We start from the raw sequence: 14,749 nt of genomic DNA, 5'->3' as shown, positions 1-14,749 counted from the left end.
CTTTTAGTTATTAGGAGATATAAATTATTTTTGTATTAAATATTTTTTTTTTTACTGAAATACAATAAGTAAGTATATTAAAAATAATAAAATATATTTTAGACCAATAATTATGGTGGAAATTTATTTATCTGCACTTGTAGGACACTATAGAAAACTATACATTAGATATGGGTGTTTCCTGTATTCATAATTTTTATATATAACTTTTTATGTAAATACTTGATCTAAAAAGTATAAGTTACGAAAATTAAATAAATCAAAAACAAATGAGTATAATTTTACTTAACATTCAAAAATTTCGAACGCGTTATAATTAATTAAAACATTTTATTCTTTATGTGAACCAAAGTAAATCACTTGACAGTAAAAACACAAAAGCGTGTAAGAGATTTGAATTTTCGAATTTGTTAAGCTATTTATGTGGCTTATTATATATAAGTATTAATTTAATTTTGTGAATAAAAATATGTATATTCTGTAACGAAATATTACTTTTTAAGCAATACCTTATGTAGGTAAATTACATATATAATTAAGACGGAAAACAGATTACACTCAAAATTATTACAATATCATAAAATATACTAAAAAATAAATATACTAATAAAAATAATAATAATATACTGAATAAACTTAATTACTACTTCAGTTTGATCATAGATGACGGAATCAAAACCGCAGACTACTCTCAGCTCAAATAACCGAAGGTGATTTACGTTGGGCAGTGGATACTGCTAGATAAACCAAAGGTCACGGGTTTGGCACTTCCATTGGTACCTAGTGACTACGTAGCCTGAACAAATAATTCCGAATTTATGTCTGTAATATTAAAAATAATAATTTTATGTCACTTATAGCACTTCCATTAGTACCTAGTGTCTTAAATAAACGAATATTTCGGGAAAAAATGTCTGGTCTATAAATTATTTTTATGTCACTTCTTCTAATTTCTAGAACGAACTTGATGTGATAGGTATGATAGGTTAATTAGGTTATAGTAAACTGAGTATAATATTCTATTTGAAATAAAAATATTAATTACAATTACAATAGTACAAAGCATCAAAGGCAGGATATAGAGAAATCATCGCAAAAATATAGAGAAACATTTTTCAAACACACTTAACGTCAACCTGTCACCCAAATGACAAAGCGAGCAACTCAAATATTAATTAATTACAAACCAATATGAACACAATAGCTCCCGACCATTACAATAAAAGCAATCATTATCCATACATCTTTTATCGTGCAAGACCATAATCTAACACCCTTTACCACTCCGAATGTCAGAATCAATACCATAAAGTAACTATCTTCAGCGATACATTATCCCTACTTATCTATGGCCATAACATGGAACCTGGGATCTATTTTATTATAAAGTGCATTGTCTACTCTGTTAGAGGCTGGTCGACCGCCGAACGTAAATAATTTAACTGTCTTAAAAGATTCAAAAATAGTTTCCTAACATTGCCCCCTTAATATGTACACCATTTGTCAGGCCATAACTGGATTTAAATGACGCGTTACAAGACAAAGGGCCACGCCTTCTGACAGACATGTATCCGTCTCTTTCTAGCACGTCATAACACCTTTTGAAGGCAGTTTATCGGTCCCTGTTCAACGAACGATCTTTGCTGTGTTTACGTCGTTACAAAGTTGCTTGGAGCAAGCTAACACGCATAATTTGCTTTTAAAATATCGTCTTTATGCCTTGGAATTAAAGTAAAAATTACTTTGATGATTGTTTCGCTGGGGTTCGACTGGAACGAGACGCCAAGAAAGGGACGGCACGTATCGTTCCGTTTAACTTAGTGAGTCCAAACGAGTTTTTATGTTTGGAAATCGTATTAAGCTTTTGTTGGAAACTGTTCCACTCAACGGGCATAGTTGAGGCGTTTGTGCGGTCAAACTATCGTGTTCGTCCGTAAAGTGGGGATACTGGTGATTGGCCCGTTTTGGCCCATATTGTGTGTAACGATTCGGTAGCGCGCGGTCGAGCGTGGCACGCGAGCGTACTCAACATCTACGGACACACGTTCGATCTTCATTTCTTATTAGAAGTTCATCATTTAAAAGTGTGAAAAAATGTTAACCGGTCATTTACTTCAGTGAAGTATTTTCCAGTGCTAGTGACTTAGATATTGAAAAATGTCATCGGTGCATTCTGACGATGACCAGGAGGAGATCAATGTGGATTCTGACAGCCGGCTGTCAGGCCAATGTGACAGAAGCATAGCTTCTGACGACCGGGACTCAGAGCACAGCTACCACGACAGATACCATGACTCCCCCAATGAGCATCTGACCGACACCCAGCAGAGAGTCAACCTGCCCTTTAGTATATCTCGGCTATTAGGTAAACAGTTCGAGGATATAGACAAGCGTCGACATTCAGGCGAAAGTGATGATCGAAGTGACCAGGACACTGAATCAGAGAGTGCTAAAGATGATGCTAAAGACAGTTCTAGTTTGCCATTAAATTTTTCTCACACGCCTGGTCTTGTACCCTAATTCTGGATTATTGTTGAGGCCTGGTCTAGGACTTGGGGCTGGGTATGGGTTCACTAATAACCCGGAGTGGTAGAGTCCCGGCTCATAGAGCTTTAGGAGCGCTGGGCGCGTGGGGAGTGGCGCTGGACCCCATGAGGCAAGCAGCTGCAGCCGCGTTTGCTCATCAGGTTGTTAAGGATAGACTTAATGGTGAGATTTTTTAAATATTTAAATAGAAAAACAATAATTAATACAAAAAAAATTACAAAGGTCTGTAAAACTTACCTAGGTATGATTTTGAACCGGATAAAGTTGCGAAATACGAAAGCGATGTTAAATATATTTTTTAAATACCCAATTGTTACTTATCTTTAACTTATGCATTTTACTTTGTAAAGCAAAACATATTTACACAATTACGACTTCGACTGTATTTCTAAATTTTAATCAACCAATATCATAAAGATTTAGCTATTTTGCCTAACCTGTTTTATAACATATTTTAACAACTAATGTTAACTGGCGTTTCGGCTAATTAAAAGTATAATTTATAAGAATGTTTATTAGATTTTTATTTCTTTTAAAACTTGTTTAAAAACACCTATCTCGACTATAATACAAATTAATTTATTCATTGTGCATACATTATTCCTCTAAAGTGGAATAATAGTTAGCCTCTGTGAACAGTAGCAACATTCTGTTTTATTAATAAAAAAATATTTAAGACTATTTTTTTCCTTTTTAATGGCCTCGACTACCGTACCGTACCGTATAATATTAATTTTCGTGAAATACTTTATTATTGTTTGTTTATTATTTTTCATTTATACCTAATATGTGTCGTATTCACTTTTTTTTGTATTATTATAACTATTAACTATTTGTCTTCATGCGACGCACTTTTTTGTTATTTATTATGTATATAGGTATTGTTTGTGTATTTTTGTTATCTAAATAATGTAAGTAACATATCAAACTCTAATAATAAGCATTTAGCTTGAAAATTTTTGCCATGCATAGGACGCATATAAATAATTTGAGCGCCATGAAACACAATATTGTTTTGTATTGAAGACGCAAATGTTGAACAAGATAAAATATTTCGTAGACGGAACAAATATTCATGTATACATTTTTTAATATAAAAATCAACCAAGATTTACCTATAAAATAGGATATTTGCGCGATATTTTTGCTTCTATAGCTATTAATTAGTTCCGCGTAATTAATATTTCAATAAAAACTTGCATGTACAAATAATTAAATCAATAATAATAATTCCATCGAGCACAAGATTATAACAATGGCATTGCCACACACCAACAAATTACCTATATCAGTAAATACCTTTGGGCAATAAAATCGTAGATTTAAATTTTTGCCGGCATATCACGCAAAAACCGCTAATTGAATTCGAAATGTAATTATTGACAGAAATGAAACTATATTCCGAATAGTGTCTATTTATCAAAATCGATCCATGAAATTAAGTTTTTTTTTGTTTAGTTAGAAATCTCATAGCACCACGACGCCGCGAGGCACGTGTCTGTTACGGGAAGATATATCGGGGAGGGCATAACAGGCTGATATATGTAGGCACAGCTAGCAATAAATAAATATATAGAAATAAGTATTATAAACGCGCACTCACGTTAGAACAGCTGCACGGATCTGGATGAAAGGATCTGGATGACATTTGGCACAGAGATAAATTATGATCTGCAATAGCTTCTATAATAGCTATTTAAATTTTAATTACCTTTTATTCCGGAAAAATATATAGGGACTTTAATGCCAGAGAAACTTTTAAACACGGGCGGAACCGCGAGCAAAAGGTAATAAAAAATAAATGAATACTCTAGAGTGTAGATAAAATATATTTTTTTTCGCATGTAGCCTGAAGATGCCGATAATTTAGTAGTAACACGGAAATGATTGGCCTTTCTCGCTTTGTCTAAATATTCACGAAGGAACTGCTTTAGGGATTTCAAAGAATACTGGCTACATAATTACATATTACACATCAGCACATTCACCGAATCTTATATAGTAAAGTTAAATAACTTAAGGCTTAAATCATCAAAATATTCATAAGCTCAGTCTACATTCATGTTTTTTTCTAAAGTTATTTTTTTTACTGTTACGGCAAAATATATCTATAAATATTTGTTTTAAAGTGTTCTTTCTTGATTTAACACTTAACTTCCATGCAAAATAGGAAACTAATCGTTATCAATCAAATTTACGAAACTAAATGAATTTGCTGATCCTATAATACAAATTATGATAACATTTTAGTTTTCGCAAAATTTTGCACAAAATTATCAACTAATAGAACCATTCGAAATGTTCTCGAAAGGTTCGGCTTCAAAGGTTCCCCATCCCAACAATTAGGTGTTGCGTGCGATGACACACGAGAAACTATTTCGTTTTTTGACCTTACCCCACGGAGTGAGATTGCAGGCGCCTCGCCCGCTATAATTTGTCGCCGGCCGCTCAACAAGATCTTTTTTGTTTCTCGTTGTGACACAAAATTGGTTTTGTAAAAAAATCCGGTTTGTTTGGATTAACTTTTTCCAGCGAGTTACGTTTGTCTTAGATTGCGCGCTACTTTGAAACAAAATGCTTTTTGTATAATTAACTTGAAGAAAATATTACAGTCGAATGACAATTATTATACTTTGAATATAAGTTTTTATAATTTAAAAAACCTACGGATATAAAAGACTTATTCCTCTATAGTTTGGTAGTTATTCCTTTTTATACTGAATTAGCAATGCTCTATAAAACGAAAGAATAAACATTTATACAGTAAAACCCATTATTTTAAAATATTTGTCTTAAACCTAAGTACAAAGCATCAATATTGTAAAAACGTGATAATTTATGTCTTCCGGAGCGGCGCGTGTAAACAGCAGGATATCTCAGTTTTTGCGACCACCGGTGCGGAATTATGGATGTGCCTTTCTACTGTGTAATTGAGACAATAGCTGTCTATCTGTCGGAAGTCCGTATAAAAAATTATAGGCGCCACTAATTTGTATTCTCGACTATTACACCTCATAACAAAAAAAACGGACTTTTCACTCTTTGTACACTGGGTACTCTGCTCGAGTTATGCAACTGGAATGTCATATGTTTTGTATTTTTTTTTAATATTCTATGTAAAATCTATAAGTATACAAGTTGTATTTTAGTAGACCAAAAGGTATAAAAATAATTAAACAATATTTATTTATTAAAAAAAATGTTACATACTAAATAATATTAGGCATATAATATTTGACTAATTATACTCATATATTTAATCTCTTTATGACTTGCCTATTTCCGTGAATATTTTTATTCCGAAAAAGTCGTATCTAATAGTATGTTTTTTGCAAAATATAAGCATTAATTATGTGTCGCTACGAAACCCGACGCGTGTGATCCGTCGCCGGACAAGGAAGCGGCCCGCTCTGTAATTGACAGCTCGCAAAATACATCGGACGTGCGCCGGAAATATTTGGGAAGTGACAAAATAATACTCATTAATGATTTGGAGTGTTTTTTCTGTTGCAATAATTATTAGACGAAAAAGATTTTTCTCAGATACGACTGTATGGTTACTTACTGTAACTGGAACGTTATAATTATAATAGGTGTATTAAAACTTGGATTAATAGGATTTTTATTTCAGGACAATTAAAAAAATATACTGATTTGTGTATATGACTTGGCAGTTCATCGCTAGACTCTAAATTTTAAAAATCACGAATGAAACCATAAAAACTTCTGTACTGTGTGGGTGTACTTATCTAGACGATGTCTTGTCAGCTTTTATAGCAATTAATTAAGCATGGCTTAATACAAAAATATCCAATACTGATTAATTTAACTCCAACCGGTACAAATTATTCCAACACTCAAGTTTATCCTAAAATTTGTACTCTAAATAATATTTCCGTTGTAGGAGGTCATCACCCTTGACAAGATGAAATGGCCGTACAAAATAACAAGCGACGGTTGCCAATCGATACTTGATACAGACCGCAAGTGCTTCTAATGGCCATCGCCGTTTCCGCCTTCAGCTCATTATGAGACCGCAAATCCCAAACGCGGTCTTTTACCTCTATTACTATAAGTTTATTGGTCATTTTGGAAACTTTATTGTCTTATTTGAAGTGTGAAGATTGGAAAATTGTTTGTCTTTGGGCATAGTTTGCATTAAATAGTTTCAATATTGGCAGCTTTTCCGTAAGGAAGAAATAAACATCATTTTCAAAATTTTGTATAAGTGTAAAATTTAGGTGGATATTGTACCTAATATTGGGTTTGGGGCATTCCTCGAGAATGGCGACATATTATAATTTCTGTTTTCATAATTTTCCATTCGATTAAAACTATTTTGTTGGCGCGGTTCGAACTGGTATTTCATAGTTCATTCGATCGGTATTTTAATAAAATTATAGTAAATTATAATTAATTATATTATTATTTTATTTTGTCTCCATAATTTCAATCTAGCAATGGCAAAGGGTCCATATTATAATCAGTTTCCTGTCGGCTTCTTTTTATGTAGACTTTATGTAGATTGTAATTATCTTTAGAACAATTCGCAGACCGCATTTATAGATATTAATACCTATGTTGTGTCAGGTTCCCTTTTGGAAAATTCCACCACTGCAATCTACAACATGCCATACTTCAAAATATGACTAAAACTGATCCTGAACCATTCGCAGTGAATCACTCATAATCAGTTTAATAATGTAATTCCGTGTAATTACGTTGGCTGCCATGTTCTATTGTCTCGGCTTGAATACTCGACGTTAACACTTCCGCCTAATGATTGATGTGGTGTTTATCTAAAACCTTGCATTTACTATCCGATTATACTTTCCGATTTGTCGGCTGTATGTATATATCCGGCTTGCGATATAACTGCCTACGATATCGGCTTGACGACCGATGCATTCGCTACGGCATTATTATCCGATATGAATACGATAATCATGTCAGTTGTCAAATCTTATAGTGAATTACTAGCTTTATACGGTTGTAGTGGGTGGATAATGGGATATTTATTCATGCGAAAAAATTGTTTAAAATGTATGTAATCGAATAAATTTATATAAAATAATACTAGCTTACAATTTTTTATTTTTGGCTGTTGGCTTGAATGCCATACATTATAGTCGTTTTTAATTTATCTGGTCGTTTTTTACTCTAGTGTATATATATTTTTTGATCCAATAGACCTCGATTAACATGGCTTTATCATACAAAACAATAGAGAAAAAAAACATATTCAACAAGTATTTAGTATAAGAGAAAAAGTACTTTGTAAATATACAAAACATTCCTACCTAGTTCAAATATTATATTCATACCATTACCATAAAATGAAAGCCATCAAAGTACTAGTAAAGCCGGTAACTCATAGACATCGTAATACTCCACGTATTTAATTTTATTGTTGTTTTATTAAACAAACAATCTTCATTAACATGATATCTTCATTACTCTTTCATCTCCACCGGAATTTGATTAATAGCCTGTAATTGGTATTTTACAATGGTATTTATGACGTTATTTTTGTCAATAAACGCATGATGGCATTTTAAACGTTTCCATACTAGTTTTGGAAGCGTAAAAAGTGTTTTATTACTTTTTTTAGTTGTAAAATGCTAATAACTATTAACTGCTAACTGGTTTTTAGGTAGCGGCTTTCATACACGATTTTTGACGTGTATCGGTTGGATAGTTATTATATTTTATATTTTTTAAATGACCCGGTGTGAATTAGGTTGTTTTAATTAAATATTTTAAATTCCTTTTCGGCGCGTATTGATCTTGTGGCGTCTTAAATAAATATTTGAAAAGGCGATATGCCGTTTCTTTGAAGTTGGACTATAAATCTGCATATTATTAATTAATATTTAATTATTTAGGCAACATTAGTTTCTTCAAAGTGTTTAAAGTTATAAAATATGTTATACTTAATTTTTGTCGTCGTAGTTGTGATCTGCGAATAATCTATTATTTTAATCGTTATTAAAGACTTAAAAATATGAAGAAATGAAGACTTAAAATCTATTTTATTATTATTATTTATTCTACAATTATCTTAAAGGTGCCTAATCAGTTTTAATCTCTAGGGACTTACATTAGAAATTAAGTATTATATTTTGTGTTCACCATGAATAAATGTGAAAGAAATTTTATAAACGTCAATAACTCGTATAATGGGAAATTATTCCAATGTTATAATCCGATTATTCTATTAAAATATTTTACAACACAACTAAAACACCTTTTACAGGGCGATACGACATAAAATAATTGAAATTCATGTGTCAGTGACGTCATCAACTTTATTGGGCTTTCCCGGTGGCCTTAAATTTTCACAGCTCCGAGGCCGCGAAGTAACACAAAATCATCGATACACTAAAACACACGTGTAATATCCTCCCCTCGAATCCTCTTCGCCCCATTTCCCCGGGGGAGGTTGGGGTGTCGTTATGAAAATTTGACGTCTACCAATATGCGATGATATGAGACGTACGGTATACAGGGAGATGGGTACAGATAAAATATACAAAAATAGAGTCTTGAAAATGTCCCTTGGACTTTACAGTATTGAAAATAGAGTTCAATTTTTAAAATAATTTCTAAAACAAATGAATAATTTACCATCCAATTTACTCGTCTTTAATGAAAAACTAAGGGCCTGTTTCACATCTTAGTAAATGCTATTCATCAGAAATCAGATCAAAAACCGACCAAAATACAAACACTCTAACCAAAGCTGCCAAATGGTATTAAATTGAGTACTAATTACATTAGCTGGTTAATATGATAACCATAAATAAAATTTACTTGAAGCTTGAATAATAGGCTCTAATAACATTGAAATATAACCACTCATGTACACATGCATTATATATTTGAAAGCAACATAGATTCTATTTACTTTATTACTACTAAATTTACCTCTATTTTTGTATATAACTAAACCAATAGTATTTATTCGGTTCCTATTATTTTATATGAACTTTTCTATGAAACCTTTAAAGTATTGTGAGTAATTATAATTAAAATTAAACATAGTAAGCTTGTCGCAACTTATCTCAGGTACACTCTTAAATCTATTATGTATGAGTACATCGTAATTACTATTTCTAAATTGATATTATAAAGAAACACAATAGTTTCCATCTATAACGTGCTTCTAAATAGTCTCTCCTAATAATTATGCCATTTTATAATAAGGTATGTTCAAAATTTCATTCACCCCTTTTGTAAAACTTGACACGACACATTGAATATTTTAAGACCGCTTTTATTCTAGAAACAATATAGGAAAGTACTTAAAAGTATCCATGACATTATTTAAAATAAAATATTGTAGGTATTGTTTATTTTGCCAAGGTACACAAAGATTGTCCTTTATACTAAATATACTTACCGCAGATTACAATAAAGGCTCAATTCGTAGCAGGTCTCTCGTGTATTCAAATTCGTCTGGATAGTTTTGTCTATTTCTACCGCTAAACGGCTACTGTTATATTTATGTTTGATGGAAAGCAAACAGGGGCCTTATTCTCTATCCCGCACGTTATTTTGACAGTGCGTAACAAGCACGTAACACAACGCGTCATGTTTAGGACTATAGAAATTTGGCTTACAGAATACTATTCCACGCACATTTCTCGAAGATAACATGACACAGCCGCGTTACGCGTTTACACTATCATACAGAATAAGGGCCCAGTATATTTAAATGTTACTAAAAGACTTAACATTTACTGTTTCAAATGGATTTTGCAAAATGCAATAAGTGATTTGGAAATTTAATTCACGAGCCAGATCATAATACTTAAAATTGCTACGTCATCAGGCCGTAACTTATAATCCTACCACGGTGTTTACAAGTAATAAATAAAAATAGTTGAATTAAATGATTACGTTAAATGAGTAGTATTATAATTGTGCGCGTTTATGAGGCTTGATTACGTCCAAATTAAAATTATTGCTTGATTATTTTATGTTTTACGGCGTTCGTTGGAACTTTTTACCTCTATAATGCCGATTGTGGAAAGAACCGTTTAATAGTTATTTGTTATAATTCAATTGCTTTATGTCACGTTTTGTCCGTATTTCTTTTGAAGTCGTAGGTAATTACAAGGTTTAAACAATCTAAATATACTTTCCTTTATTATTTTCTAAATTTTTAAAGCGAACTGTGTGGGCGAAAAGATAAACCATAGATTAAAAAAGGAAAGGTCAATTTTTTTTTTTTATTTAGCCGACTAGTTTGGCGGAGGCGGTAAATCTTCCCTCAAAGCCGCCTACGCAGTCAAGATTCTTTTAGTGTCGGCCCGTAGGCAGGTCAAGCACTTGCTTGTTCCGATTTTTTTGCCAAAATAACGTTTGACAGCAAAATTACAGTGCTATTAACGTTTTAGATAAATACTGAGTAAAGATCAAATTGTTTGGTTTCTTTATATTGCTTATTTGCTTAATACAGATGTTTCAGGCACCAGTATAAATACTCTGAGAGTATCTATAGAGTCTAATTTCTATGTATTATTATGTGCTCTATTGTGGAGCATTCAAATAACTTTTTCTTTTAATTGCTTTGAATGACAAGACGAGCTTGCCATACGCCAGATGGTAAGCGATACGACCACCCATAAACAGTAGAAACACCATCCTACGCCTTTAATTACCAAGTATTATTTGGCATCCTGAGATATGATATGTTAAGTCTAATCATATTATTCAGAAGTTACACTGACTATAAAGCTCAATCTATCGCACAACATCTAGATTTTTTTCGAAATACCAATGTCCTCCGTCCGTATGAATTATTCTAAAACATCCAAACAATTTCACATAACATGCAGCAATATTCATAACTTAAACATATGCAGTATATTTTATCGGCAATCCATAAAGTGAGAGGATATAAAAGCGGCCATATTTCAAATGTGAAAATATACAGCGCGCTCCGCCCGTGATGGGGACATGTTGCTAAAATATTATATTGCCGTTTATATGTTTCTGTGAAAGATTACTTTTCATGTTAAGTGGTATATTGAGGGTTCGATTCTTTATGGCATGCTTTATTGGTATTATGTTCATGGTAAATAGGTTATATTGCTGGTAAATTGCGTTGACATCTCTGTATGATGTTTCTAGGTATTTGCCGCGATTACATAATGAAGAATCAGCTTTAAGAATTGATATAATATTATTTATTACGAGTAATATTTACGGGTTACAAAAGCAACACATCATATAAAGCAAATTTATTTCCGCGTCGATGCAAAAAAAAAATATTAAACCGGCTAAATGTTACAAATTACTCGGTTAATAATCACTATCAATCAATTACAATCAGTGTTTACACGGAACAAAATTTGTCATTTTCATCTTTACATTAATAATAACAAGACATTGATTAGCTTAAATGAGGATTAAAAATACTTATTTGTAAGCCTTCTACAGCTAAATTACAAGAACACACACAGACGGCAATAACCACCAATAGCTTAAACATGCACAATTAAACCCTACAGTCCGACTTTAATTTAGCATAAAACAAGGGACAAATATCGCGAGATTATCCACAATTAGGCCCACGTAGGCCGTAGTGGGCCGCCGATGACAGCGAACAGACCAAATTTTAATGAGCCAAATGAGCAAGCGTGCGGGTAATGAGCCACTGCATGTCATTTTGTATGGTCACACAAGAAATTTTACCTCTAAATGTGTATTTAAATTGTTTTTATGTTTTAACGGAACTGCGTTTTGGATAAGACTAAAGTTTGCTATTATAACGATTAAGTAGATGGTTAGTGTCAAGCTTTAGTATTGGCAAAGATAGCCATTAATTATAATTGGAATAAAACTATTTAAAACTTTATAGATTTCGTGGTCACGGGGCGGACTCTATTGAGGAAAGTCAAAGTATTTGAAACGTCAAGAGAAAATTATAATAAAAAAACGCGATGATATCTGTAAAAAAATATTTTTTATTTTCAATGACTAACATTTGCATAAGCAGATGAAATCATTAGCCCTTAATTAGCTATATGTAGACAATTTTGTTTAAATAGAAGTGTAAATATACGAGTAGAATGACAGAAGATTATAATGTAGGGAATATAATAAACAAACCCAACTATTGCATTACTCATTTAAAATGTTTAGTTGTTGGGTACTAGAAAATACAAACGGTTTTCGATTGCGTAACATCAAAAACCAATTTAAATTATTATTATTAAAATATATAGACATATCGTTCGTATATATGTCATGCAGTAACTAAGTCCTCTCTATTTCCTTTGTGCTACTTTTTTTTAGTATTACAAATAACTATTTAATTTAAATGACTCGAAATCCATATTATTACGCTTCGTCGTTAGCAATTTATTGCTTTTTATTCCATTACAAATTGCTACTTATGTAACAATAGATACCGCTTTACACAATAACTATGATAATAATTTGGTAGTTGTGAAATTTTAAGTTGTTAATCTTTTATAACAATAGAAGAAAATTAAATGCCTTTCGAAAACAATTTAGGTAAATTTTGCAATTTGTATTATTTATGACGAAATGCAACTAGCGTTCGTGAGAATTTTTATCAGGTTTTAGTTTTTAAATAGTAGATTACGATAGAATATAGTAAAAATTCGTTCAGTATTCCTAATATTTTTTTAATTACTCTCTCAAATGAACCCATGTCTACAACGCCATAATATTCACCTTTTGACAGACAGTATCATTAACCCTTAAACAACAACAATTTAAAGAGCTCCAAGTAATTTCCCTGCAGAACTGTTACAATTTAACAACAACATAAACACCAAAAGGAAACGCTAACCATGTACATGGATTGCAACAAGCAAGCTATATAAAAGCCTTTGTTCCTCGGAACGAATGCAATGTTGTTTCAAAATGCATCCTAAACCCGTAGCCCGATTGCATTCCGCTTTCAGCCGTTGAATATTCCATGAGTTCCGATTCCATGCCGTTTGGTAGCTGGTAACTAGTGGGAATTGCTATCCGTTTGTTGCGTGCAATATGTATGAGATTTTGTCCGTTTATTTTTTCGTGCCGCCCCACTGTCCGGCGAGTAATTGAAAAATGTTTACTGCATTGATTATACAGTTCTGTTTTACGTTGGACAGGTATGGAATTTTCTGATGGAAAGATTGCAGTGTGCGCAGTTTCATCGAAATTTATAAATTTTGATTACTACAAATTTTATTTTTTTATAGTTGATAGGTACTAGATACATATTCCCCATATGTATGTCAATATTAGAAAAATAAATGCAGCACGAACAGATTCAAGGTTTCTTAGAATAATGGTTTTATTTTTTATGGATTGTTGCCCCGTCTCAAAATTCCATGTTGTAGGTATAAAATTTTGTTTATTTGGACACAAACTTAAAATCCTATAAATTACTTTGCGCCGCATGTTACACATAAAACTAACCGCTACACATAGCTCAAAAAAACATTTCAAATATAATCGTGTTCCTAAATCGTAAGTTGCACAGTGGGCTAAAACTCAACAGGCGTGAACAAATGCCTCTATCTGAGTGATGGAGCGCGCTGCCGTAATCCCAGGTGACGTCTCAGCCCAATTAGGCGTCAGGCATTCGTCTTCCCATCCCTACTTTTTTCGGCTCCCTCACTCCCTTGAATCGGGATGAAAATATGAGTGTGAATTTGTCTCGTTTAGGTGCGTAACAGCACACTGGCTTTGTGTTTATTTAAACGTCTGACGGTCGATAATACGCTTTTAGTGTCGTCAAAACCTTTTAAATGCTGAAATAAATACTATATAACTAAAAAAATATATATAAGTATTAGTGTTTATAAAAAAAAGTATGTATTATAAAATCTTAATTTTGTCGCAATACCTTCAGGACAATGACGGGAAAATCTCCGTAATACCACTAATTGGATCATCAGATAGAATTTTCCAGATGTTTTAATTATTAGTAATACAAACCTTGTGCTACAAGCGGAAAACTTTATCATCATCAGCCATATAAAGTCCACTGTTGAACATAGGCTTCCCCCAAAGATTTCCAGACGGACCTATCGAAAGCGGCCTGCATCCAACGCTTTACAATATAAAAATTGTACTAACCAAACCAGTCAAATACACCTATAATAAAATGATATAAATAAAGATTCACTTTGAGCGAACAAAACCCCAAACTCACGGCGATAAGGGTTACCCA

The 14,749-nt window shown here is 32.4% G+C and overlaps 1 pseudogene; it reads left to right on the top strand.

Annotated features, from left to right (window-relative positions):
- The first annotated feature begins 1,837 nt into the window (after window positions 1-1,837).
- LOC119192724 lies at window positions 1,838-2,709 on the top strand (annotated as a pseudogene).
- The last annotated feature ends 12,040 nt before the right edge of the window (window positions 2,710-14,749 follow it).

The sequence above is a fragment of the Manduca sexta genome, unplaced genomic scaffold (genome assembly GCF_014839805.1).
Source record: "Manduca sexta isolate Smith_Timp_Sample1 unplaced genomic scaffold, JHU_Msex_v1.0 HiC_scaffold_3079, whole genome shotgun sequence".
Taxonomy (NCBI): domain Eukaryota; kingdom Metazoa; phylum Arthropoda; class Insecta; order Lepidoptera; family Sphingidae; genus Manduca; species Manduca sexta.
The sequence above is the reverse complement of the archived record's forward strand: the minus strand, read 5'-3'. Positions and strand labels throughout refer to the sequence as shown.